The 27,465-nt window shown below is 33.1% G+C and overlaps 1 protein-coding gene across 1 annotated transcript in view; it reads right to left on the reverse strand.

Annotated features, from left to right (window-relative positions):
* Positions 1-20,867, reverse strand: part of LOC122525249 — a 46,226-nt gene extending 25,359 nt beyond the window's left edge. The window contains exon 1 of the mRNA XM_043647926.1: positions 20,812-20,867. The gene's annotated coding sequence lies outside the window, so the exon portion shown is untranslated. The remainder of the gene's footprint in view (positions 1-20,811) is intronic.
* Positions 20,868-27,465: the final 6,598 nt, after the last annotated feature.

Genomic DNA, 27,465 nt, shown 5'->3' on the forward strand with positions numbered 1-27,465 from the left:
TATGAAATTGTTTTTTCACTTCGGAAGAAATGTAAAATCATATCTGATAACGAGAAAGAATGTAAAAATGATTGCGAAATTAATCTTATATCTCTAAGAGGAATGTATATGAAGAGACACTGAAAATATGAGCAAAATATGGTAATATTCACGAATTTCTAGAATAAACATAACGGTTGAACAAAACGTCATTTGCTTTACAAATGGTAAATGGAATACTATTACGATACTTTTGGAAAATCGTTATGAAAGAATCTAATCATTACGCGAGTCAAACGATCTAATTGTAAGATGAAATTCGCAAATTAAAAAAGTTTGAAGACAGTTTAAGAGATAAAAATATAAATGAAACAATAGCTTATTTTGTTTCATCTATTTGATGTTACGAGTGAAAAAATCAAGTGTTCAATCTTATTGGTCTAACAGAAAAATAGTCGAGACTACCATATTTCGAAACACGATGCCATTTTGGAGATTTGTCCAACTTTCTCGCTTTTTACATTTCACTAACAACGAAGTTGTAGACAAAAATAATGGTCTTTTATATAAATTGCGAAGTATAATCGACTGTTTAAATAAAAAATTTAAGACTATTACATTCTCGAAGAATATGTATGATATAAGAGAAAAAATAATCAAATACCAAAACATAAAGACGTTTATAAAATACAATCTTCCAAATATAATAAAGTAATCTTCGTTTAATTCAAAACGCTAATTGTTCTACAGATATTTATACATAAAATATATATGAATAAATATATCCTAATATAACTTTAAAATTACAAATTGTCTTTGTAACTGTAAGAAATTTTTAAATTCATAAAAATTACTTTCTAGTTTATATCAAAATGATTACATTCGTTAATTTCATATTTCACGGGAGTTTCTTCCTTTCTTCTCCTAATCTCCTTAAAATTCAGAACCAAAACCAAAAAATAATTATGTTACTGTGTTGTAGAGGTTGAATATGTACTCATTATGTTCAGATATATTTATTAGGTTTTTAAATTCTATTAGTAAGGTCAGTAAGGTTAGTAAGATCATAAATGGTTTCCAAAGTAAACGCTACCAAGCGGATTAGCGACTGGTGAATCTGTGCAGACACAAACTTACTGGTACAAACTTGCGAATGCAGCGCGGAACGGCTGCGACGAAACGGTGGAGAGTGCTCGGTCCGCAAAGGGTTAAAAAGAAATCCGCTGAAAATAAACGATGATAGACGATAGAGGGGTATGACGTACGTATATAAATATATAATATGACAAAAAGAAGTATAACTTCAAAAATTGTGTTAAGAAGTACGACGTGAAAAATAGAGCAAAATACGACGATAATTAGTTAATGATTCGAGAGATTATAGACACTTACAATTCTATCAAGTTATATTTCATTTTTCTTTATCTACTATATCTGTTTAAATAAATGTATATATAGTTATATATAATTCTTTTTCGCTTTTCTTCAAATATTACATAAAGCTATTAATGATATTAAATAATAATAAAAAAACTTTACACTAATACTGTAATTAATATACTAATATTAATACTATTATATATATATATATATTCTATACTAAAATCCATGTACGATTTAACTCTTACAAAAGATTTACGTTCGTTGAAAAAGTTTTTTTTTTTTGGTCAAAGAATATATTACCAAAATTATTCACATTTATTAATAACAGATGTTATTCTAATAACAAGAAAACAGTTAATATGATATATATGTACCTACATATAGATTCATATTTGGAATAACTGTATGAATCATATTCTGTTGGAGAATCAAAGCGCCCGTCTATCCTTTTAAATGCGACTTATTACCGGGAGGTGACAGCATCTACCGGTACAACCTATTAAGAAGAAAATTGAGCTTTGCTTGCGCCTGCGCTGTGATAGCTCCCGCGCTTCTTCTTTTCCGGCAATTTTCACATTCATTCCGTCTTAGAAGGTGATAACGTGAACTAGTGTTTTAAGAAGCAATTTTGTTCTTGGCTTTTCTCAACGGCTTTCGCCACCTTGGTCTCCCGAGTATAGTTAGTTCATTTAAATTCAGTCTACCTTTTTTTAATTGCTTGTGCAAAAGATAATTCATATTCAGTCAATTTTTACGTTACTCAATTTGGTACCGTTTCGCAGCTGGAATTGCAGGTGCAGTAGTTGCTCAACTTGAAAGCTCAATTCAAAGTCAGGTAAGGGATTATTTCAGCTTTGATGAGAACAAATCAACGATCCTCTTATCGAATTTGAGGTGATCTGTCTTTCTCGCTTACACTTTTGTGGCAGGATCTGCTTACCGGATTACATTAGTTCTGGTTTTTGCAAAAATAAATTTGCGATTTATTTCCATTTATCTTGCTTTGTTTTCCCTACTTATATCATCTTCTCCTCATTACCACCTCTTATCGTTAAGATTCGCCAAAATATTCATATTCTGACACCTATGATTATAACATAAATAATTAATTACAACATCATATATATATATATATTAGACTGTGCCAAATAAATCGACTATTTTTTTTTTTTCGGTCCCATATCAAAATTTCGTTGAGAGTGACGAAAAAAAAATTGTGTCAAACAGAATAATAGCATAGATAAAAAAAAAATTAGATTCAAATAATACGAGTGTTAATGGATCATCAGTAAAAAGTGTGCCTTCTAGTACTAACAATAAGGATGGTTACAGTAAATTTAATAGTCCTGATTTAGTCTCGAGTTGTTCAAATTCGAATCAAAATAGTACAAAATCACCGGGCGTATTAGGTAATAACCATAAATTAAGTGTAGTACCTATAACGCAAAGACAAAAATCATCAACGTTGTCGAGGGCTACAAAAGCGCCAGCAATGCTAATGTATCGTATCAAAGGAAGCCAACTTAACGGAGAAAAAATAATCTCCGTCGGGTAATGTTAAAATTATCAAAACTTTTTCTTCACCTACGACTAGGGATAATACTTTGAATACTAAAATATAACCAACTTCGAATAAAAATCCATCGAAAACAAGTAATACGGAAACAACAGCAGATTCTACGATCAATCCCGCCGTTCAAAGAGCTGCTAATGACAAATCTAACGAAGTATCAGATTTACAACAAAGATTTGGGACTACTCATGTTAATTCAACTAGAGCTTTGGCGAATCATTTCATAGAAAGCAATCACTCGTGTCTTAGACTCAATGGCGACATGTTCTTGGCACCCCCCACCCAGCTGATGGCCCTTCAAGCGGCCTCACAACTCAACAGCTCGCAGATCATCCCTTATGGTGGACGACACCACCATGGATGATCAAATCAATGGACTCCTAGCCACACAAAACGGCAATACCAGACTACCTCAGTGCGCAAGAGGCTCATCCTGGCGTTGCACTCTTCGTGGCAGCTCCAAAGATCGAGTACCATTAAGATTTGATATATCGGTACTCATCACTCAAATACTCATCAGGCAAATATATAAACAACGTTTATATCACAGGGCAATTATATAAAACAACGACTCCACTGATTTTTTCCATATTTCATTCTGCTGCTTTCGAAACTTCGTCTTCGGTATTTTGTCAAATACATCTTTTTATCAATATATAAGGCATTTTAAGTACTTTGTTTTTTAGTTTACAATAATTTGAGTATTTTCGCCACTTTTTTAAATCTGTCGTTTTCTTTAACACTTCAACACTCACCGTATTAAGAATCAACTTAGAAATCTTACTTATCTTATATCAACTTAGATTCAACTTAGAATCAATTTTAGATTTAAACAGTGACAAATTTATTATGGACGAGGGAGAATAACAATCCTATAATATTTTACACACTGGCAGCGGTGATAAACATTGAGAAAGGATCGAAGAGCTCTGTCTTCTTGCTTCAGCAGTGATACCCTTTGAAAGAATCCAAAGAAGGTTCGTCTTAAATCGTTAAGAGGCTGATAGATGTCCCACGCTAGAACCAAAAAGATACGATTCCGTTCTGCGAGAACGTTCAAGAGGAACTGGTAGAGTTAACATCGATGGAAACGTCATAGTCTCCAATAGATTCTTATACTTTCAGGGAGAAAATCAACGAGGATTCAGGAACGAGAAAAGCGAAATAGAAAAATGTTGAGAATGTGAAGCTGTTCTCTTGGAGTGGAAAGGATGGAGGGATTGCTCGCTGCTGCTTGTGATAACACTTTACGAGACCTAGTCCTTGCTACATTATCCCAAAGAACAGATACAACAACCGGTAGGGTTTTTAAACAGGGGAAGATACATAATCTTCTCCTTAACCCATCGAATGCTCGTGCGGATGAAGATGTTACGGTATTGAAGGGTAATGGAGGCTGTCTCTTATACACATCTAGATGTGTATAAGAGACAGGTATTGGAGGTGTTAAATCTTTAGTTACAGCGTTATCGTCATCCATTACGGTGACGTTGAGGATGAAGCGAAAGCTAAGTCGTCGGCCATGCCACAGCTGTTGGCTGTTGATACGGTCAATTATATGCTTAGGAAGGGTGCTGGGAATACTAACGGAGTCTCCTCGTCTTACGCAGCTACGATGACAGCTCCCACGACGACGACATTGACGTCATCGTCTATAGAAACTGTTGATTGTTCTTGAGTAACAGATGTTTCTCATGTCACAGTTACGGACCTTGGTTTTGGAACACCAGACATATGCGGCGATTAGGGGGGGAGCACTAGAATTCCGAACATTACCTTACTAACTGGTAATGGATGTGTCACAAGCCAGACAGCAACATTAAAGATTATATTCGGAGAGAAGTCGCGGATGATGCCCTTGCATCATTGGGAGCAGTAAGGGAGGACGCCCAGGGAAAAGGCTTGGAGACTCGCACAACCACCAGTGCGGGTCTCTTAGCGAAGATAGCTTCCCTGGAAGCCGAATTAACACGTCTACGAATGGACAAAGATACCCCTGGCACAGTCCAGCCTGCCGGGACAAATGTCATTGCAAGGCCGGACGCGAGGGCATCCATAGAATTGGAAGGTGAAGGAACTCGGCGCGCTACGTTTCCCGACTGGAGAACAGGCTGGAGGTCATGGAGGAACACGGACTGCCACGGGATTAGGCAGCGTTCGAGGATGCTGCTGCCCGTCATGCAGATACAGAATAGGTAAGTGGAGAAGACCCTAGGACATAATCGCTGAGCCGGAATGGACATACGAATCATTTTCATCGGTACTTTCCCGTAAGTGATACGAGTACAAGGACTATACTGAACTAGACTATGGTTGAGGGGTAAATGGTTGGGGAATGGAGTTTGATGTATTTCTTACGGAGTTGCGGCGTGATACTATACCACCCCAACCCCCTTGTGAGGTATGCTTCCTGGGCTCTGATGTGATAGAAGACAACATTCACATTCTCATATACGCAGCGGCCGCACATTGTCGCGCGCACTTGGCCCGAGTTGCTCGTAATGTGCGAGCGGCCACGGCGGGGACGTGTCGGCATGGCGTTAAAAAATATCTCATCTTCCGAACGGGGTTATTGAAGATGAGGTGGGAAGACATCTCACGTGTTTGGAGTTATGAGTGTTATTGGAAATTGGGCTGCGGATATATGCCCCATATTCCTCAGCAGGACATGATTGGTGAAGCGAGCAAGAGGCTTTGTGAGCCCATAGACTTGGGGGTCCAATAGGACCGGACGCATACGTGGATCTGTTTGCACACGGAATTCCTAAAAGCGGTTCACCCGTCCAAGCACTAATCGTGCCCAGCGTTGCTTGACTTAGTGATCGAACGAGAACTAGTGCTGCGGGAACAGTGCGGCATGGCCGTTGATTATTGGCTATAATCAGATAACAATTCTCATTGCTCATTTCATTCAACAAACGACAGAGAGCATTTCTTCCTATAAATGGAACAGCAGAAAGCATCTTTGACCTCGACATAATACTTCGGTATCATGGACAGAATTTCAAGCCATTATATATGACATCGATAGACGTGACTAAGACATTCGACTCAGTGACCCATAACACCATATGGGATACACTAACCACAAAAGCCATTCCATGGCATCTAATCGGGTATATAATAATATAATGGACCCATACGTGAGAAGCACAACAAGGCTCACTTGCAGCAGATGGGAATTTGACCAGATTACTCCATTATAAGGAGTCAAACCAGGAAACCCCTTATCGCAAACTATCTTCAACATGATAATGATTGAGCTCCTCAGACTTATACCATCAGAAGTCGAAGTGATTGTGTTTGGTGAACACTACAATGTATTGACATTCACAGACATTTGGTATTCTTTGCCTCCAGCCACCCCTCAATGGCTCCAAATATTACTAGACATAGCCACAAACTACTTGACGAAATTTGCCCTTACGATCAACACCAGGCGAATCGTTCATAATTGCCATGAGAAATGTACCGCATATAAAAAATCGGTAGTTGACGGATCTACGCGATTCAGATGTTTTACAGGTATTATCGGCTCTATAAAGAGAAGACGAATGAAGATATTTGTGGGTTCCATTCACACTAGAAAGCCGATCGAGTCGTAGGGAAAATAAACAACTCACGTAAGTTCTGGAAACGCTTACTAAAGCGCCGCTCAAGCCCCAATAGAGACTGTTTGCGCTAAGGGTGATGGTACTACTCGGATTCTACCATCTTTTATCGCTCGGAATCACGTACTTCAGCTTTCTCAAGAAAAATGACAGCATGGTGCGCAAGGCAATGAGGAAATGGCTTGACCTTCCACGCTAACGCAAAAAACGGGGGACTGACAGTGCCATTTGTGAGATAGCTCATGAATAATTTGTTCCAGATTCCTTTTTTACTCTTCAGTCTCTTTTCCTCAGTACCGCCACTCCATAATTGTACACGCCCACAGAGAAACAAAAATGAGAAACAACAACTCTCCCCAAATCGAAGAAGAGACTACGTGGAGGAAGGGAGGAAATATGCTCCACTAAAGATATCGAGAAGTGATGGGCAAAACAACTTCATGACTAGATTGATGGAAAGGCATGCAAATAATCATATAGTATAGCACAATAAAACCAGGGGATAACCGAAAATACACGAAGGAACACGATTCATATCGAGCAGACTTTGTCAATGCTGCAAAAATTAGGATAAACCCAATGCCAAAATGATCCAGGACTGTGAAAGAGAAGCTGAGTGGACCGTACATATCGAGCTGGATGTAGGATTCAGGATGCAGGATACAGGGTACCAGGGCTCTAGAGACATTACATCACTTCCTACAAAAGTGCTACAAAACGCATAGATCATGCATCGATAGACACAATGGCGTCGCAGCGTACATCAAAAAAGCCCTCAAGAAAACGCATTAAAACGGTTGAAGAGGAGCCTCAATTTGCAACAGAGACAGGTCTCCGAAAGCCCGTTATAATCGCCAAGAAAAATACTAAGGCGTTAGTTATTGATGCGCAAATCGTGGGCTAACATGTGAATGTCGAGGAAGCGCACAAAGAAGAAACAAGCGATGTAGAAAAGACTCCAGCGGCTTGCCACTCAATGCTAAAGGATAGGGAGCTTATTTGACCATTCGTCTCAAGAGTAATACTAACTTAATTATCTTTAGAAATAAATATTTTATTTTTTATTATTATTATAAGCAATGATACCACTCTCCAAATTTATCCAAATTTATTAATCGCATTACAAATTATGTTAACGACGCCAGTAACCGTGGGGCTTCAACAGAACATAGTTGCTCACCGATTGAAACTAATAAAAAATTATCTGCGATCATCGATAAACCAAGAGAAATTTTCTTCTCTGGCTATTTTGTCAATAGAAAGTGAAGTAGTAAATTCAATCGATTTTGATGATGTTATCAAAGATTTGGCGTCGAAAAATGTGAGAAAAATTATTTAACCCTTTGCACTCGGTTGTCCCCTCTAAGGGGGCATGAAAGTTTATTAGCAATTACGGAGAATAAACTTATTCCACCGTAATTCCTTAAGAAACACATGTTTTCCTGTAGTTTTCTATTAGATAAAAGAAATCCGGAAAAAGAAGAAAGAAATTTACAAGAACTTAGATCGTATTGAAGCGTTGAATAGTAAACATCTTTGCAGTAATAAGACAGTGTTATGATTTCGTAATTTACCATTAGTAATTTCCAAGTCATTTTTTTATCCTTTCTTTCATTTTATAATTATTATTTTTTCTTTTTTATAAAACTGGCAAAACGATCAAACAACAGTGAGTCTCGTGATGTAAGCAAGCAGTAATGAAGACGAGTTTTAGGTAGACATTTATACAGACAGATTTAGCAAAATAAATATTCAAGTAGAAGAACATGATAGTGTAAGATTCGTGAAAAAATCTAGGCCGCTGGACTGACTGAACTTGGATTCGAACCACGGATCTTTCGCTTTCCGGGCGACTGCTCTTTATTCATTGAGCTTATCCAGGGCCCACCATCCAATCTCTTCACGAATACTTATTTAAGTATTTGGCATAGTTTGACATACATCACCAAACAACCATACCACAAATCCTGGTGATATAAAAGAACCCATAGATTACTTTACTTTATATTTTACAAATGAATTAATAGACAATATAAAAAAAACTATTATGCCAACAAGAAAATAAGAAACAAACAATTATCGCATAAATCAACTTGGCACAAGTGGCGCGACGTTACCAAGCAAGAATTCCTTGCTTTCATTATTCGTGTTGAGATGTGTACATTTCTATTGTAAAGTTAAATGTATGTGCTGTAGCGCAAGAGCATGTGTTGGTGTACTACTGTTCGTGAGAGAGACGCACACATGTAAATCTCTCCACTTTACTTCATGTAAGATTAGTATATAAGGGACAGCGACTAGCTGTATAGAGCTCTCTCTGTTAGAAGAATTAAATAGTTAAAGTAAAAGTAATAGCACGTGGCACGGAAGAACTTGTAATAGATATAATATATATGTAGGAGACGGTAAGCGTCGCCGTCTTATCTTTTATCTGTGTCTAATATCGGTTAGATTTTGGGTAACCTGATACGGCGGACGAAATAAAAGACGGTGTGAATGCGACAAATGAATGCACGGGCGACAAAGAGTACGGCCTGCTGTCGTTAAGCAGATTTCTATCTTATCCTATGCGACGATTGGCGCTGCCATCCTCACCGCTGATTCTTTGGGCAAAGCTTCTTTAGCGATAGCACTCTATCACGGTTTACAACGTTTCTATGGGAACGTTAATGTTTCCATAGTTACAAAGACTTTCTTCTTCCGTTATTATAAATAATGAAATGAATTAAGTAGTGAGTATTGAGCGTTGTAAGAGAGAGGATCTGCGTTTTGTAATAAAACTGTTTTTCCATTTAAAAATCCTACATATAGATTTATTAAACTTTTACCACTCATATTATAAGATATTTTTCCTCAATCATTTAACAATTATTACTAGCAGAGGTGGGATTTAACACGTATATCAAAAAGAAGAAAAACTACCATACATTTCCAGAGCAGCTAACAGCGGCACAAGCAGTACTAGCAGCATTAGCAATAGCAAAGATTTCGAAATAATTCTTAACGCAGCCAACAAAATTCTTCAAATCACATAATCGCAAGCAAGATTGCAATATCTTTCACCGGTGTGTAGAAAACATCTTTCATCTTTCTCATCATCATCATCATTGTCGTCGTCATCATCATTACTTCGATTTGGATTCTAACAACACGTGGTTCGAGTCCTAGCCTAGTCTAACCACTTATAACAAGCCTAGCAAACCTAGCTGGCTTATAATCAACGTCCTCCTCCACCACCCCTTCCACGATACGCTTCACCGAACTCTCTTACTTCTCCACCACCCTTCTCCTAATAACGGCCACTATCGGCCATTGTCTACCTACTCCTGATCTCGAAAGCACGTACTTGATTTTGTCTCATTTTTCATAGTACTTTTTTCTACTGTGCGCACTCAAGTTTCATTAAAATTCTTATCTGAATTCTACAGTCTCCCCTTATTTAGCGATTGAAGCAAGGTGCTTCAATCGGCATAAAGCTCATTTTTATATCGTGTATTTATTTTAGACCTTTGTAGCGAATTCCCTTTGTTCCCAGCGTACCATCGGCAGAGGAATTTTTCAAAAATTTGATCCTACAAGCCGGGATACACTACAAAGTTAGAATTAGTGACCGTGTAAGTGCGTGATTGGTGCGGGCGTCTCATTTGAAATCTCACGCGAATCTTTATTTAAGGAGGGGGGGTAGGGTATTTAGTATTTTTTTTGAATCTTTTTAAGGTGAAAATACCATATTTCAGCAATATTCCGTGAAAGTTTCAAGTCGATCCGAGGGAAATTGACGGAGATACAAATTTTTTAGTATGAACGCGTCAAATGCAATTTTCAGCGCATTCGAGGCAGGATTATTCTTCAGCCGTTTCCTTGTTTCTGTCTGTACAAAAACCCGATGGTGGTAACAATATTATAACTACTACTATCAAAAATACTTTATATAAAAATATTAAGGCGAGACAAGTGTCAATTCAAAATAAATCTAATGGCAATATTAATAAACAGAATAATAGCATAGATAAAAAAAAAATTAGATTCAAATAATACGAGTTTAATGGATCATCCGTAAAAAGTGTGCCTTCTAGTACTAACAATAAGGATGGTTACAGTAAATTTAATAGTCCAGATTTAGTCTCGAGTTGTTCAAATTCAAATCAAAATATTACAAAATCACCGGGCGTATTAGGTAATAACCATAAATTAAGTGTAGTACCTATAACGCAAAGACAAAAATCATCAACGTTGTCGAGGGCTACAAAAGCGCCAGCAATGCTAATGTATCGTATCAAAGGAAGCCAACTTAACGGAGAAAAAATAATCTCCGTCGGGTAATGTTAAAATTATCAAAACTTTTTCTTCACCTACGACTAGGGATAATACTTTGAATACTAAAATATAACCAACTTCGAATAAAAATCCATCGAAAACAAGTAATACGGAAACAACAGCAGATTCTACGATCAATCCCGCCGTTCAAAGAGCTGCTAATGACAAATCTAACGAAGTATCAGATTTACAACAAAGATTTGGGACTACTCATGTTAATTCAACTAGAGCTTTGGCGAATCATTTCATAGAAAGCAATCACTCGTGTCTTAGACTCAATGGCGACATGTTCTTGGCACCCCCACCCAGCTGATGGCCCTTCAAGCGGCCTCACAACTCAACAGCTCGCAGATCATCCCTTATGGTGGACGACACCACCATGGATGATCAAATCAATGGACTCCTAGCCACACAAAACGGCAATACCAGACTACCTCAGTGCGCAAGAGGCTCATCCTGGCGTTGCACTCTTCGTGGCAGCTCCAAAGATCGAGTACCATTAAGATTTGATATATCGGTACTCATCACTCAAATACTCATCAGGCAAATATATAAACAACGTTTATATCACAGGGCAATTATATAAAACAACGACTCCACTGATTTTTTCCATATTTCATTCTGCTGCTTTCGAAACTTCGTCTTCGGTATTTTGTCAAATACATCTTTTTATCAATATATAAGGCATTTTAAGTACTTTGTTTTTTAGTTTACAATAATTTGAGTATTTTCGCCACTTTTTTAAATCTGTCGTTTTCTTTAACACTTCAACACTCACCGTATTAAGAATCAACTTAGAAATCTTACTTATCTTATATCAACTTAGATTCAACTTAGAATCAATTTTAGATTTAAACAGTGACAAATTTATTATGGACGAGGGAGAATAACAATCCTATAATATTTTACACACTGGCAGCGGTGATAAACATTGAGAAAGGATCGAAGAGCTCTGTCTTCTTGCTTCAGCAGTGATACCCTTTGAAAGAATCCAAAGAAGGTTCGTCTTAAATCGTTAAGAGGCTGATAGATGTCCCACGCTAGAACCAAAAAGATACGATTCCGTTCTGCGAGAACGTTCAAGAGGAACTGGTAGAGTTAACATCGATGGAAACGTCATAGTCTCCAATAGATTCTTATACTTTCAGGGAGAAAATCAACGAGGATTCAGGAACGAGAAAAGCGAAATAGAAAAATGTTGAGAATGTGAAGCTGTTCTCTTGGAGTGGAAAGGATGGAGGGATTGCTCGCTGCTGCTTGTGATAACACTTTACGAGACCTAGTCCTTGCTACATTATCCCAAAGAACAGATACAACAACCGGTAGGGTTTTTAAACAGGGGAAGATACATAATCTTCTCCTTAACCCATCGAATGCTCGTGCGGATGAAGATGTTACGGTATTGAAGGGTATTGGAGGTGTTAAATCTTTAGTTACAGCGTTATCGTCATCCATTACGGTGACGTTGAGGATGAAGCGAAAGCTAAGTCGTCGGCCATGCCACAGCTGTTGGCTGTTGATACGGTCAATTATATGCTTAGGAAGGGTGCTGGGAATACTAACGGAGTCTCCTCGTCTTACGCAGCTACGATGACAGCTCCCACGACGACGACATTGACGTCATCGTCTATAGAAACTGTTGATTGTTCTTGAGTAACAGATGTTTCTCATGTCACAGTTACGGACCTTGGTTTTGGAACACCAGACATATGCGGCGATTAGGGGGGGGAGCACTAGAATTCCGAACATTACCTTACTAACTGGTAATGGATGTGTCACAAGCCAGACAGCAACATTAAAGATTATATTCGGAGAGAAGTCGCGGATGATGCCCTTGCATCATTGGGAGCAGTAAGGGAGGACGCCCAGGGAAAAGGCTTGGAGACTCGCACAACCACCAGTGCGGGTCTCTTAGCGAAGATAGCTTCCCTGGAAGCCGAATTAACACGTCTACGAATGGACAAAGATACCCCTGGCACAGTCCAGCCTGCCGGGACAAATGTCATTGCAAGGCCGGACGCGAGGGCATCCATAGAATTGGAAGGTGAAGGAACTCGGCGCGCTACGTTTCCCGACTGGAGAACAGGCTGGAGGTCATGGAGGAACACGGACTGCCACGGGATTAGGCAGCGTTCGAGGATGCTGCTGCCCGTCGTGCAGATACAGAATAGGTAAGTGGAGAAGACCCTAGGACATAATCGCTGAGCCGGAATGGACATACGAATCATTTTCATCGGTACTTTCCCGTAAGTGATACGAGTACAAGGACTATACTGAACTAGACTATGGTTGAGGGGTAAATGGTTGGGGAATGGAGTTTGATGTATTTCTTACGGAGTTGCGGCGTGATACTATACCACCCCAACCCCCTTGTGAGGTATGCTTCCTGGGCTCTGATGTGATAGAAGACAACATTCACATTCTCATATACGCAGCGGCCGCACATTGTCGCGCGCACTTGGCCCGAGTTGCTCGTAATGTGCGAGCGGCCACGGCGGGGACGTGTCGGCATGGCGTTAAAAAATATCTCATGTTCCGAATGGGGCTATTGAAAATGAGGTGGGAAAACATCTCACGTGTTTGGAGGTATAAGTGTTATTGGGGAGAGTTGGGCTGCGGATATTTGCCCTATATTCCTGAGCAGGACATGATTGGTGAAGTGAGCAAATGGCTTTGTGAGCCAATAGACTTGGGGGTCCCATAGGACCGGACACATACTTGGATCTGGTTGCACACGGTATTCCTAAAAGCGGGTTCATCCGTCCAAGTACTAACCGTGCCCAGCGCTGCTTGACTTAGTGATCGAATGGGAACTAATGTTGTCAGCGTGGTATGGCCGTTGACATTTTCAATAGTGCCAAATTTTGGCAGCATAACACATTTGATAAAATTTCTCGGCCAGCTCTTCCAGTAGTCACAAGAATTCCATTGCATTTGTACGAAAGTTGATGGACTATTCTCCTGATGCAACAGCTACAACAAAAAGAAATGCAGAATATAAATTAAAGAAAATAATTAGACAAAGTTATCAAAGAGAAAGTACAGTAAAAATTGTTACTAACCCTCTATGGGTCAGTGTTATTTTCAGGTAACATGATAATTTTTCGGCATTTTACCAAATAATTTTAGTTTTTTTAATGAGATGGCATATACATCTTAATTTTGTAGTGTCTCCGAGACAACTAATACCAATATTCATGACAGTTGCTAATACCATCAACTTGAAATAAAAAAATAAATGTTATACAAGCTGTCTGCAGTAGAGGCAAGCAAAACCTTTTTTTTTTTTTAATTGATATTATTTATGCTTCTATCGATGTTTACTAAATAAAAAATTATGTACAATGTAGAACAGTTTAAGCAAAGTATTATGAAAAATTTGAAGGCTGATACAAATGAATACAATGAAATAGCAGAGAAACTACAAAATACTACTGAAGAAAAAGTTTTTTATACCAAAATAATTGTCGGCTTCATTTTCAGAACAGACAAACAAAAATTATCTAAATTATTCAGAACAGACATAAAAAAATTATCTAAAGAATCATGCAATTGTTTTTGAGGAAATAAATGATGTGGTCGAAGAAAATGTTATTAAAAATATCGTTGTTATTTTCTTTCATTCTTATATAAAAAATATCTTGATTCATTCAAAGAGTTAAATGACGACAGGGAAGGGTCATCAAGTTCAATATTGTCAGCATAATATTTAGAAGATAAGATTCGTAATAAATTTGCTAGTAAAATTCAAATATTAAAATTCCATCATAAAATAGTAATTGCACTTCATAGCATCACTACTATTAACGACTCATTATTCGATCCTTTAAAAGACTAGGATATTTTACAAACGGCAGCATCCATTTTACGAAATGAAATAATGTAGATCAAAAACTCTCAATTATTGGACAATCTGAGCAGTCAACGCTTAACCTTTTTTTTGTTACGTTTTGGTAAGTTTTTATGTTACCATTGTGAACCATGTAAATTAAATCTTTAGATAAAGAGTTGACATGGAAGTTTGAAATTATCGTAATTTCGACGTTTGCGATTACAACTTCTAATAACAGAACCTACGAAATCTGACACATTTAGTGGTATTGAATATTCACCCTGTATTAACCCTTTGCACTCGAGGCCTTTTTCGCTTGCGCGAACCAGCAACTCGAGACGATTTCGGCCAAATTAAGTAGACATTTTACAGGTACTTTAAAAACATTTATAAAGAAACAAGCGTATAGAAATAATAAAATATCATCAATTTATTCATTTATATGTCGAAAAAAACAAACTTTGATAAATACTACACTCTGTAATTAGTTTTGGTTGAGTTGACACTTGAAATCGGCCGGGCGCCGTATCAACGCCGCTCGAGTGTAAAGGGTTAAAGTAGAAATACTAAGTATTCAAGAAAATATAAATAAATATCCTTCATTTATCTCTCGGTTATATTCAAAACGTACTAACTGACAATTTTCATTGAATTTTTACAATTGTAAAAAGTTCACCAGTGACCACCGTGAAGCCATAGAAAAAACCGGGGCTCGGTCATATATGACTAACATGGCAGTCACCGCTTCCCGATGATTTCTTTGCGAGGAGAAAAGAACGTTATTGGATATTAGATACTTTTCTACGAAGGTTTTAAATAAACAAACTTAACTATGATTTCAATGCTTATTGGTCATTCCAATTCTTATGTCAGACTGTGAAAGTGGCCTCAATTCATTTATCTTATTCTTCGCTTTATTTTTATTTTTAACTTTTCCGATAACCGTGGCAGCAACAGAAAAAACCTTCACAAAAATAAAGATAATAAAAAATTTTTTATAAAATTCCAGTAAAAAAGAACAATTCCACGATTTATCTCCTTTAGGAATAGAATCTCAAAATTTAAATGAAATGAACAAAAAAAAATGCAATTCAATTTTGCAGATTTCAAATCTCGAAATAAGATCCTACATTTTATAACATTAAATCCTAGTATTAATAATGCAAGGACAAAAGAATTTCGAGAGTAATATGTACATAAAATATATAAAAATAAGAGAAAGTTAAGACGTAGATATTAAAGAACAATCGCTATTGAAAGTGCGTATTTAGATATTTTTAGAATAGTCAAAGACGTTTTTCTCGCAAGAAAAGCTTAAAAAAATGTTGTCCTTTTTTGTCATGTGTGAAGTAATTTGTTTTTGAAGTTATTGAAGTTATTTTCAATTTATGTAAATTATCAACCAAAGTTTTATGCTACAAGGCTTTTCCCTGACCAGTAGTAAAGTATTATATTTAGTATTGACTCAACCAAGTGTTTTATTTTTATTTTAATTAAACCATTCTTCTTTCTCATCATAGTTTATCGCAATCGCAAGAGGTCTCCATGCTGGAGAAATCTGTGCACAATATAATGTACAAATAAATTAGATTATGCTTATTAATTAAACTTTTATAAATTGTATTTAATATCTTAATTTTATTATTTTATTGTATTTTCTACAAATGTAGAGTATATTGGCACGCGGGTTAAAATCTTAGGTATTATTTTTGAAGTTATTTTTGAGGTTATTGAGGTTATATTTTGTTTTGCTACGGCAAAGAAGTATAAATTTTTACGTGCGTACATAAGTACACATACTCGTGTTTTTTTTAAATATATTCATTAGAATGTATCGATATTTCTATTACAATAAAAAAAAAACATAGAAAAAATCTTATTTTGCATACAAAAAACGTATTTTGAAAAATTATACCATGATCTCGATTTTCCGTTAAACTTTCATTTAATCACGTCATTTATTAATCCCGATAATGCTAGTTAATTAAGGTCCTATTGTAATAATAAATAAATATTTTTTGTTAATAAATACAAAAATATTAATTGTTCTACCTAATAATTATAAAAAAAAATTATACTTTATATATAATTATATATAAGCATAAAACAAGTATAAAATAATATAAATATATTTTATGATAAATAAAAAATTGCTAAAAAACAATCACATTTTTAAAAATGAAAGTATAAGAAAATATAGTCTATGTTCAGTTAAATATTACTAACTAATATTTATGCTAATCCGAATTAATGCTCGTCAAACAAACTTTTTATGGAACAATGCCTAGTAAATTTAAAAAAAAATTTCTCATAAAAAAAAAATGAAATTGTAGTTAATGACTTTTGGCTGAATATAAACAATATTTTTTAAAAATATAAAAATACTAAAAAAAATTTTATTTACTAATAAGAATAAAATTTAAATGAGAAAAAAATGTACAGCAATAAATTTCTTTCATCTCCAAAAGATATTCATTTATATAAAACAAATAATAATAATTATTAGATAAACATATCTATTATATTAATACAAAAACAAATTTTTATAAAAATATTTCTGAATTTTCTATTTCTTTCGAATTTTTATTTACACTCAGAGTAACTATGACTGCAGCTGCTAGATCTCATAGATTCAACAAGATCCCCCTATTGGAGGTTCAATCGTTAGAATCTCAGCAAACTGTTAAAGTTATCATCATTGTGTATAAAACCAACCTTTCCTGGAATCGAATCCAACCAACGGAACGGGTCACCCATCCATCTCCTAAACGTGACCAGAGTTGCTTGACTTTGATGATCGAATGGAAACCCGTAACTCAACGTGACTAAACCTTTTACACTATCGTATAAATATTAATTTATGTTTTCTAAATACTGATTTTAAAACTTCGAAATTACACATACATATTTGAACAAACAAATCCTAAAACTACCATGTCATTAAAATTTAAACAATATCAATTTATTTCTAATTTATATCCAATATACAAGAAATTAGGTTATATCGTTTACGTTCCGTCAAAAATCGCTACCAACATTTTTATTTTTTTATTTTTATATTTTTTTATAAGAACAATACTTTTTTCAATTTTTTAGCCATTACTTTATGAAAAGCATCAATATAAGTGTGTAAAAACATTTAAAAAAGAAGCATACTTTACAAAAACTCAATTTTTCCATTAAAAATTTGTTTAACGAACAATAATTTGGATTAACATAAATGTTAGGTTAATAACTTTTAAACAAAATAGATAATCTACCAAATTTGTGTATGTATCCAATATATTGTGTGTGTGTGTCCGAGCTACAGAAAAAATTTGGCAAGGGGGAGGGATAATGTAAAGAAAATATTTCTATTATAATAAATTAAAAAAAATAATAATATAATATTACATTATTTTTTTATTTATTATTTAAAAAGACTATATTAATTTTTATATTATTATTTAAAGATTATACTAAAGATTATTAAAGAAGAAGAAGAAGAAGAAGATATTATTAATTATTACATTTATTATTATATATTTATTATATTATTTATTACTTAATTATTATATTATATATTTTTATATTATATATTATATTTTATTATTATATATTATAATACGTATATATATACGAGGTGTCCCATATAACTCTTTTCACGATTTTTCAAGTACTTGCTATAACCTGACAAAAAATACTTAAAACGAAAGTTGATCAGTTTTTGATTGACTGTACATTACAATAAAAAAAAGTTATAAAAAAATTTTTTGTTTATGTTTTCTAAGGCTACCATTATAGGGCCATCTCTTTTATAAGGCTACTTTCCCCCCTCTCCCTCTTGATCTACCAAATAATTTGCAACCTCAATGGAGTACAAAAATACATTAACTTCAAGAGCGTAGGAAGAATATATCATGATTTTTTTTTCATTCATGCCCATGTAAAATTAGCAAAATTAAGTGAGGTAGAATTTTAAAAATCTACCGAGACGCTCCAATCAAATTACTTAAATGATTTATCAATAGCAGTTAGTCTAATGTAGTTAATAATATTTTTGCGATGCTGAGGGAATAAATTGTTCAAATTTCAAATATAAAAAAATTTGCGATGTTGTTAATAGTTAAATATTTCCCAACTTCTTTAAATTTTGCTGATGTTATATTACTACTTTATTTTTATTTTTCACTTTGCCGGTTACCGTGACAGTAACAAAAATCTTTCTCAAAAATAAAGATAATAAAATATTATTTAGAAAATTCCAGTAAAAAAGAACAATTCCACGATTTTATCTCCTTTAGCAATAGAATCTGAAATTGTAAATGAAATGAACAAAAAAAAAATGCAGTTAAATTTTGCAGATTTCAAATCTCGAAATAAGATCCTACATTTTAAAACATTAAATACTAGTATTAATAATGCAAGGACAAAAGAATTTCGAGAGTAAATGTGTACATAAAATATATATAAAAATAAGAGAAAGTTAAGGACGTAGATATTAGAGAACAGTAGCTATTCAAAATGCGTATTTAGATATATTTAGAATAGTCAAAGACGTTTTTCTCGAAAGAAAAGCTAAAAAAATGTTGTCCTTTTTAAACATAAACATAGAGATCATACGACCCACTGTTATCCGCGATGGAACGAAGGGGGAGATTTCGAAGAAAAGGAACGTTTAGGTGAAATACGCCATAAAGAAAAAACGATAGATAATAGAGGAAGATAGCGTATATAGATGTACCAAAAAAAACAACAACAGGATTGAGGATATAGAATTGAAGATTGTTTTTCAGAGTGTAGATAGAATATATTTGGTGACCAAATGTCATGAAGTTATGTTATGAAGTACGACGAAGGATTCTGCTAAGAAGTCTTTAAATAAATACATATAGTTATATGTATAATTCCTTTTCTCTTTTTTCTTTAATTGTTAAAAAACCTTATAATAAATATTATAAAACAATAACTATAAAATCAAAAAACATATATATATAGGAAATATTTTTTTTTAACCCTACTGATACTCTAATTTACTCTTTACTCTGATATTGGTACTCTACTCTTTTAACTCTTACTCTACTTACTCTGATTGGTACTCTTACTCTTTTAACTCTTACACTCGCCGATACTTTTTACACACGTTAATACACTCGTCAAACTCATCAAACTCATACTCATTAAACTCATCAATACACTCAGATTACACTCGTCAAACTCGTACCCCTCTGCCCATTCTCTCACCTTATATCCTTTCTTCCTTTTGTCTTCCCCGCATCCACGCTAAATACATACATACACACATACTCTCTCATTCCCTTCATACTACAATAATAAAGGAAGACATTTCTTATGCCTATACCTAACCGAAAAAAACTTTTTACTTATACTCGATCATTCTCGAACATTCACATTTCAACGCCTCTTGCTTCTATATTTATCCTACCATAATAAAGGAAGACATTTCTTATACCTTTATCTAATTGAAAAACAATTTTACTTATACTCGATTGTTCTTGAATATTCATATTTCAACGTCTCTTGCTTCTATATTATTCTACAATAAAAAAGGAAAACATTTCTTATACCTTTACCTAACTGAACAACAATTTTACTTACACTCGATTGTTCTTGAATATTCATATTTCAACGTCTCTTGCTTCTATATTTATTCCAATCCCATATATATATATATATGATGTTGTAATTAATTATTTATGTTATAATCATTGGTATCAGAATATGAATATTTTGGCGAATCTTAACGATAAGAGGTGGTAATGGGGAGAAGATGATATAAGTAGGGAAAACAAAGCAAGATAAATGGAAATAAATCGCAAATTTATTTTTGCAAAAACCAGAACTAATGTAATCCGGTAAGCAGATCCTGCCACAAAAGTGTAAGCGAGAAAGACAGATCACCTCACATTCGATAAGAGGATCGTTGATTTGTTCTCATCAAAGCTGAAATAATCCCTTACCTGACTTTGAATTGAGCTTTCAAGTTGAGCAGCTACTGCACCTGCAATTCCAGCTGCGAAACGGTACCAAATTGAGTAACGTAAAAATTGACTGAATATGAATTATCTTTTGCACAAGCAATTAAAAAAAGGTAGACTGAATTTAAATGAACTAACTATACTCGGGAGACCAAGGTGGCGAAAGCCGTTGAAGAAAGCCAAGAACAAAATTGCTTCTTAAAACACTAGTTCACGTTATCACCTTCTAAGACGGAATGAATGTGAAAATTGCCGGAAAAGAAGAAGCGCGGGAGCTATCACAGCGCAGGCGCAAGCAAAGCTCAATTTTCTTCCTAATAGGTTGTACCGGTAGATGCTGTCACCTCCCGGTAATAAGTCGCATTTAAAAGGATAGACGGGCGCTTTGATTCTCCAACAGAATATGATTCATACAGTTATTCCAAATATGAATCTATATGTAGGTACATATATATCATATTAACTGTTTTCTTGTTATTAGAATAACATCTGTTATTAATAAATGTGAATAATTTTGGTAATATTCTTTGACCAAAAAAAAAACTTTTTCAACGAACGTAAATCTTTTGTAAGAGTTAAATACATGGATTTTAGTATAGTATATATATATATATAGTATTAATATTAGTATATTAATTACAGTATTAGTGTAAAGTTTTTTATTATTATTTAATATCATTAATAGCTGTATGTAATATTTGAAGAAAAGCGAAAAAGAATTATATATAACTATATATACATTTATTTAAACAGATATAGTAGATAAAGAAAAATGAAATATAATTGATAGAATTGTAAGTGTCTATAATCTCTCGAATCATTAACTAATTATCGTCGTATTTTGCTCTATTTTTCACGTCGTACTTCTTAACACAATTTTTGAAGTTATACCTCTTTTTGTCATTTATATATTTATATACGTACGTCATACCCCTCTATCGTCTATCATCGTTTATTTTCAGCGGATTTCTTTTTAACCCTTTGCGGACCGAGCACTCTCCACCGTTTCGTCGCAGCCGTTCCGCGCTGCATTCGCAAGTTTGTACCAGTAAGTTTGTATCTGCACAGATTTCACCAGTCGCTAATCCGCTTGGTAGCGTTTACTTTGGAAACCATTTATGATCTTACTAACTTTACTGACCTTACTAATAGAAATTAAAAACCTAATAAATATGTCTGAACATAATGAGTACATATTCAACCTCTACAACACAGTAACATAATTATTTTTTGTTTTTGGTTCTAAATTTTAAGGAGATTAGGAGAAGAAAGGAAGAAACTCCCGTGAAATATGAAATTAACGAATATAATCATTTTGATATAAACTAGAAAGTAATTTTTACGAATTTAAAAATTTCTTACAGTTACAAAGACAATTTGTAATTTTAAAGTTTTATTAGGATATATTTATTCATATATATTTTATGTATAAATATATGTAGAACAATTAGCGTTTTGAATTAAACGAAGATTACTTTATTATATTTGGAAGATTGTATTTTATAAACGTCTTTATGTTTTGGTATTTGATTATTTTTTCTCTTATATCATACATATTCTTCGAGAATGTAATAGTCTTAAATTTTTTATTTAAACAGTCGATTATACTTCGCAATTTATATAAAAGACCATTATTTTTGTCTACAACTTCGTTGTTAGTGAAATGTAAAAAGCGAGAAAGTTGGACAAATCTCCAAAATGGCATTGTGTTTCGAAATATGGTAGTCTCGACTATGTTTCTGTTAGACTAATAAGATTGAACACTTGATTTTTTCACTCGTAACATCAAATAGATGAAACAAAATGAGCTATTGTTTCATTTATATTTTTATCTCTTAAACTGTCTTCAAACTTTTTTAATTTGCGAATTTCATCTTACAATTAGATCGTTTGACTCGCGTAATGATTAGATTCTTTCATAACGATTTTCCAAAAGTATCGTAATAGTATTCCATTTACCATTTGTAAAGCAAATGACATTTTGTTTAACCGTTATGTTTATTCTAGAAATTCGTGAATATTACCATATTTTGCTCATATTTTCAATGTCTCTTCATATACATTCCTCTTAGAGATATAAGATTAATTTCGCAATCATTTTTACATTCTTCCTTGTTATCAGATATGATTTTACATTGCTTCCGAAGTGAAAAAACAATTTCATAGAAATCACTATTACTATCTTCATTATCTGTTGTAATTACTCGTTTTCATTGAATATTTGTAGAAATAATATCACTAAGAAAACTATCGCTTTCCAATTTACAATTTAATTATGAAAATAAAATGAATTAATAAGATTTTTTAAATTTTATAGTTTATTTAATAATTGTTTATTAATTTCCCTTAGAAATAAAAGAAAAAAATCAGAAAAATGAAAGCAAATATATGTAAAAGATTATATACAGTGTGCGACAATAGTATTCGTACAATAAGTATATGAAAGAAAGAGATCTGTATTTTCTACATTTTAATTGTAATATAATATATATGTTGGCATGTTATATATGTTAACATTAGTAGCAAGTAATATAAATATAAACAAAAGTTAACTATATATAAATTTTTGTTAATTCAACTCTGCAATTTTTTGTAAATAAAAAATTATTTTCAAAAAATGCTCTGGTATTTAGAAGAAGTAGATTTAATAATTTTTAAAAATTTCAATAATTATGGGTTCATTGTTTTGAATTGTCAGTATTATATTTTTTACTTTTTTTTTATTTTATTCCTTTTAATATCTGCATCACTTTCACACTTTAAATGAACCTTAATATATTTAAATATATACATATTTTATTAAGATTACATCAACGTGCAACTCTTCACATACGCAACTTCCACAAAATGATCTTTAACGCTTAGTAAAGTTTTAAGCATACTTTATCTCATGTAACTTTAAAATTATGTTAAAAATAATATTTATAAATAATACAGATGTGAAACTAATATAGATAATATAGATCAATCAAATATATATAAAATAGTATGTTAAAAATATTATATAAATTATTATATAATAAATATATTAAAATATTATATAAATAAAATTATATAAAATATTAAATATATTATATAATAATAAAATATATAATAAGTTTTCTAACGAAATTTTATTTAAAAGTTGGAAAAGTCACATATTTATTCGTTAATGTTACTCATTGTTAAATATAAATATAAACATAATATAGCGTTAATTTATTTTTATATATCCTTAGATTCAAATTTTGAAATATCTAATTTGAAATATATTTATTTTCTTTTTTGATTTCTATCGAGTCTTCTTCGAATGTTTACAATTTATAAATATATCTAATACGTTCTAAATACAACTTACAGTGACTCACGAAAGTATTTAAACATTTGCCCCATGATATATTTTATTAATTATAATAAGTATATTATGGAATATTTACCGACATATTATTAATATTGGATAGAATTATGACTCTCTAGATTATACAGGTATAGTTTCAAACAAATCGAAATATTATTCAATAGTTATGATTTATTTCTTACAAACTTAACGATTGCTGAAGCCACAAAAGTATTTGAACAGATAATTTTTAAGCCTTTAATATTTAATAGGACCACCTTTAGCACAAATAACTTTTTTAAGCGATTATGCATACTCTTTACTAAATTTTTCGTAAAACTTGGTGATATAGAACTCCATACTTCGAGTATTTTGTCTTTCAAATTTGTTTTTGATGTTATATTAAATTTTGGTAATTCTTTTCCTATTATTGCCCACAGATGTTCAATCGAATTAATATCAGGGCTTTATGGTGGTGTTATTATTATATAAATAGATCTACGATACATTACACATTCTTAAAAAATCGAAATCTGAAGGAATTATAAGAAATAAATACTGTTCAGGTCAACTAAAGAAGTTAACGGAACGAGAAGAAAAAGCTTTGATCCGTCTTTTGGGTTATGTAATAGTCCTACAAGTTTTTGCGGTACATAGCAGATATTTTTAGGAAGCTTATCTGCCGCAAAGTTGTATTTACGTATGTTGACGATATAATCGTACCGGTTACCAATGATTTAGATTCTTTGTCAAAATTAAAAATATGTTCGTTGAAAAGTGATAAAGGAAAAACCGACTTGTCGCTAACGGCAGATATATAAAGTAGAGAGAGTAATATACAGGAGTGAGAGAGAATAAGGTAGAGAGAGAGAGTATACAAACCTTTTTTGTAGGAAATTGAATTTTCTACAAGTTTATCATTCACATTTTTTTTCTGTAGCTCTTTTCATTCACGAGATAAATGCGAAAAAACGCGAATTTCATGGAAAAATCAAATTTAGAGGCCTGTACTACCTCGCCGAGTTCGAGTTACGGCTTGGCCGCAATGGACACTTTTATAGAGCATTCGATTTTGAAAAAAACCCGTCCATGGTCGAAGCGATGCTATGAAATGCCACTGAGCTATAGAAATTTAAAGATATAAAATCAGAGTTTCTGTGTTTTTTAATGGGAAGTCTTTACACGCCTTGGTCGAGGACTTAATATTAATATTAAGGCCCAAACTTTAAGGGAATTTTTTTTGAGTACTTGCAACAAAATTTCACGATGAGACTGAAAAAAAAAATAGTTGAAAAAGAAAAGCACCCTAATGTGAATGTTTGTTCTCCCTGTTTTCGTTATTCTTTTATTTTTGGCATAACTTCGTTTATAGTAGTACTGTCGACAGCCAGAGTTACATTTCAACAAAACAAATTTTCTCAAAAATGTTTAATTTTTTAATATGATAAACTTGGTAATAATGGTGCAAAATCTGCACGCAATATAAACCAGACGTTTAGGAAGAATACTGGTAACGATCGAAAAGTGCATCGTTGGTTTGAAAAACTTCGGTCTCGTGAATTTTCCCTTCAAAACGAACCGCGTCGAAGACCCAAAACGTCCGTGAAAAACGATATTTAGAAACGAATTCAACTTTATCTACAAGGGAATTTCCTACCAGAATGAAAATTGATCATACAACATATTGCGACACCTTTCTGAAATTGGCAAGGTGAAAAAAGTGGATAAGTGGATACCGTACTAACTAACCAAGCGAAATAAACTGGATCGATTAAACGTATTCTCATCATTACTAACCCAATTTTTTCAAATAAATGAAAATATGAAATTTTGGCGCACCTATCTTATTCATCGGATCTTTCGCTAACTAACTTTCATTTTTTTAAAACTTTACAACAATTTTTACGTGCTAAACAATCTAAAGATGAAGGCAGACTGAAAAAATAATATCAGAGTTTATTGATTCTAAAGATCAGAATTTCTTTAAGACCGACTTCAGTGCTATAATCTCGTTGGGGAAAGTATATTGAAGCGAATGGAGCATATTTTGATTAAATAAAACGTTTTTGAAAAAAAATGCAGTTTTAAATATTCACTTAAAAATCCGACATTTCATACGCACCAACTTAAAACTTTGGTATCCTAAAGAATATCAAATTACTATTTAAGCACATTGAAAAGAATACATTATCGCGCACAGGCACAGCCAGACATACGGACTCCCCACCAACAACAACCCATACCACGCTACCATACACACACACACACCACAAACGCGCCAAAAGAAGTATAACTTCCAAATATAAAATCCATAGTTATATTTAAATACCAGAGCATTTTTTAAAATAATTTTTTTTTATAAAATATTACAAGAATTAAATTTAAAAAAATATATATAATTAAAACTTTTGTTTATTATATAACTTACTATTAATGTTAGTAAGTGACATGCAAATATTATATTATATTAAAATTAATAATGTAAAAATACAAATCTTTTACTTTTCACATACTTACTGTATTGTCAAGATAATAGAAATTCGAGAGTAAAAGTGTACATACATATAAGAACAAGAGAATTTAAGACGTTATATTAGAGAATTATCGGTATTGTAAGTGAGTATTTAGATATTTTTAGAATAGTCAAAGACGTTTTTCTTGAAAGTAAAGCTATAAGAAATATTCTTTTTTTCATGTGTAAAGGAATAAGAGAGTTGTAAGGGTGTATGTCCGTGCGTTTTTATACGTACATAATCGTACGTAAACAGAGATTATACGATCCGCAATGGAGCGAAGGGAGAGATTTCGAAGAAAGAAAAGAAGGTAAGGTGAAATACGCCAAAAAGAAAAGACGATAGACAATAGAGAAGGATAGCGTATATATAAATGTAATGAAAAAAAAATAAATTAAGGATAGGGGATTGAAGGCTTTTCAGAGAGTACATTAATTATGTTTGACGCGACGTTAAGAGATACGACGAGAGATTCTACTAACAAGTCTTTAAATAAATATATATTTATATATATAATTCCTGTCCTCTTTTTTCTTTAATTGTTAAGAAAAGCTATTAATAAACATTAATAAATAATAAATAAAAAAATTAATAAGAAGTCTTATAATAATCTTTATATAATATATAATTGTTTTTTTATGTAATGCAAGTTTTTTTTCTTTATATAATAAGTTGTTTTGTTTTCTTGGAGCCTCAAAACCTATTTTGCGGGATGGATGGGGGCCGAACATTTATACCATTATACTAAATAGTAACGCCATAAAAAGGATTAGCATAAACTAAAAGTCTAACAACATTAACTATTTAAGTACCAAAGGTTCAAAAATACGATCAAAGCCGAACAGCATAATAGAGCTTTAGGAATGAAATGAGAAAAGATCCAGCAGCGCGATAGGGCTTATCTTTACCTATGTAAAGAAAAACGAGACCTCATCTTCGTAGTTCGTACTTGTCAGTTTTGTC

This window comes from Polistes fuscatus, unplaced genomic scaffold (assembly GCF_010416935.1).
Source record: "Polistes fuscatus isolate 324 unplaced genomic scaffold, CU_Pfus_HIC Scaffold83, whole genome shotgun sequence".
Taxonomy (NCBI): Eukaryota; Metazoa; Arthropoda; class Insecta; order Hymenoptera; family Vespidae; genus Polistes; species Polistes fuscatus.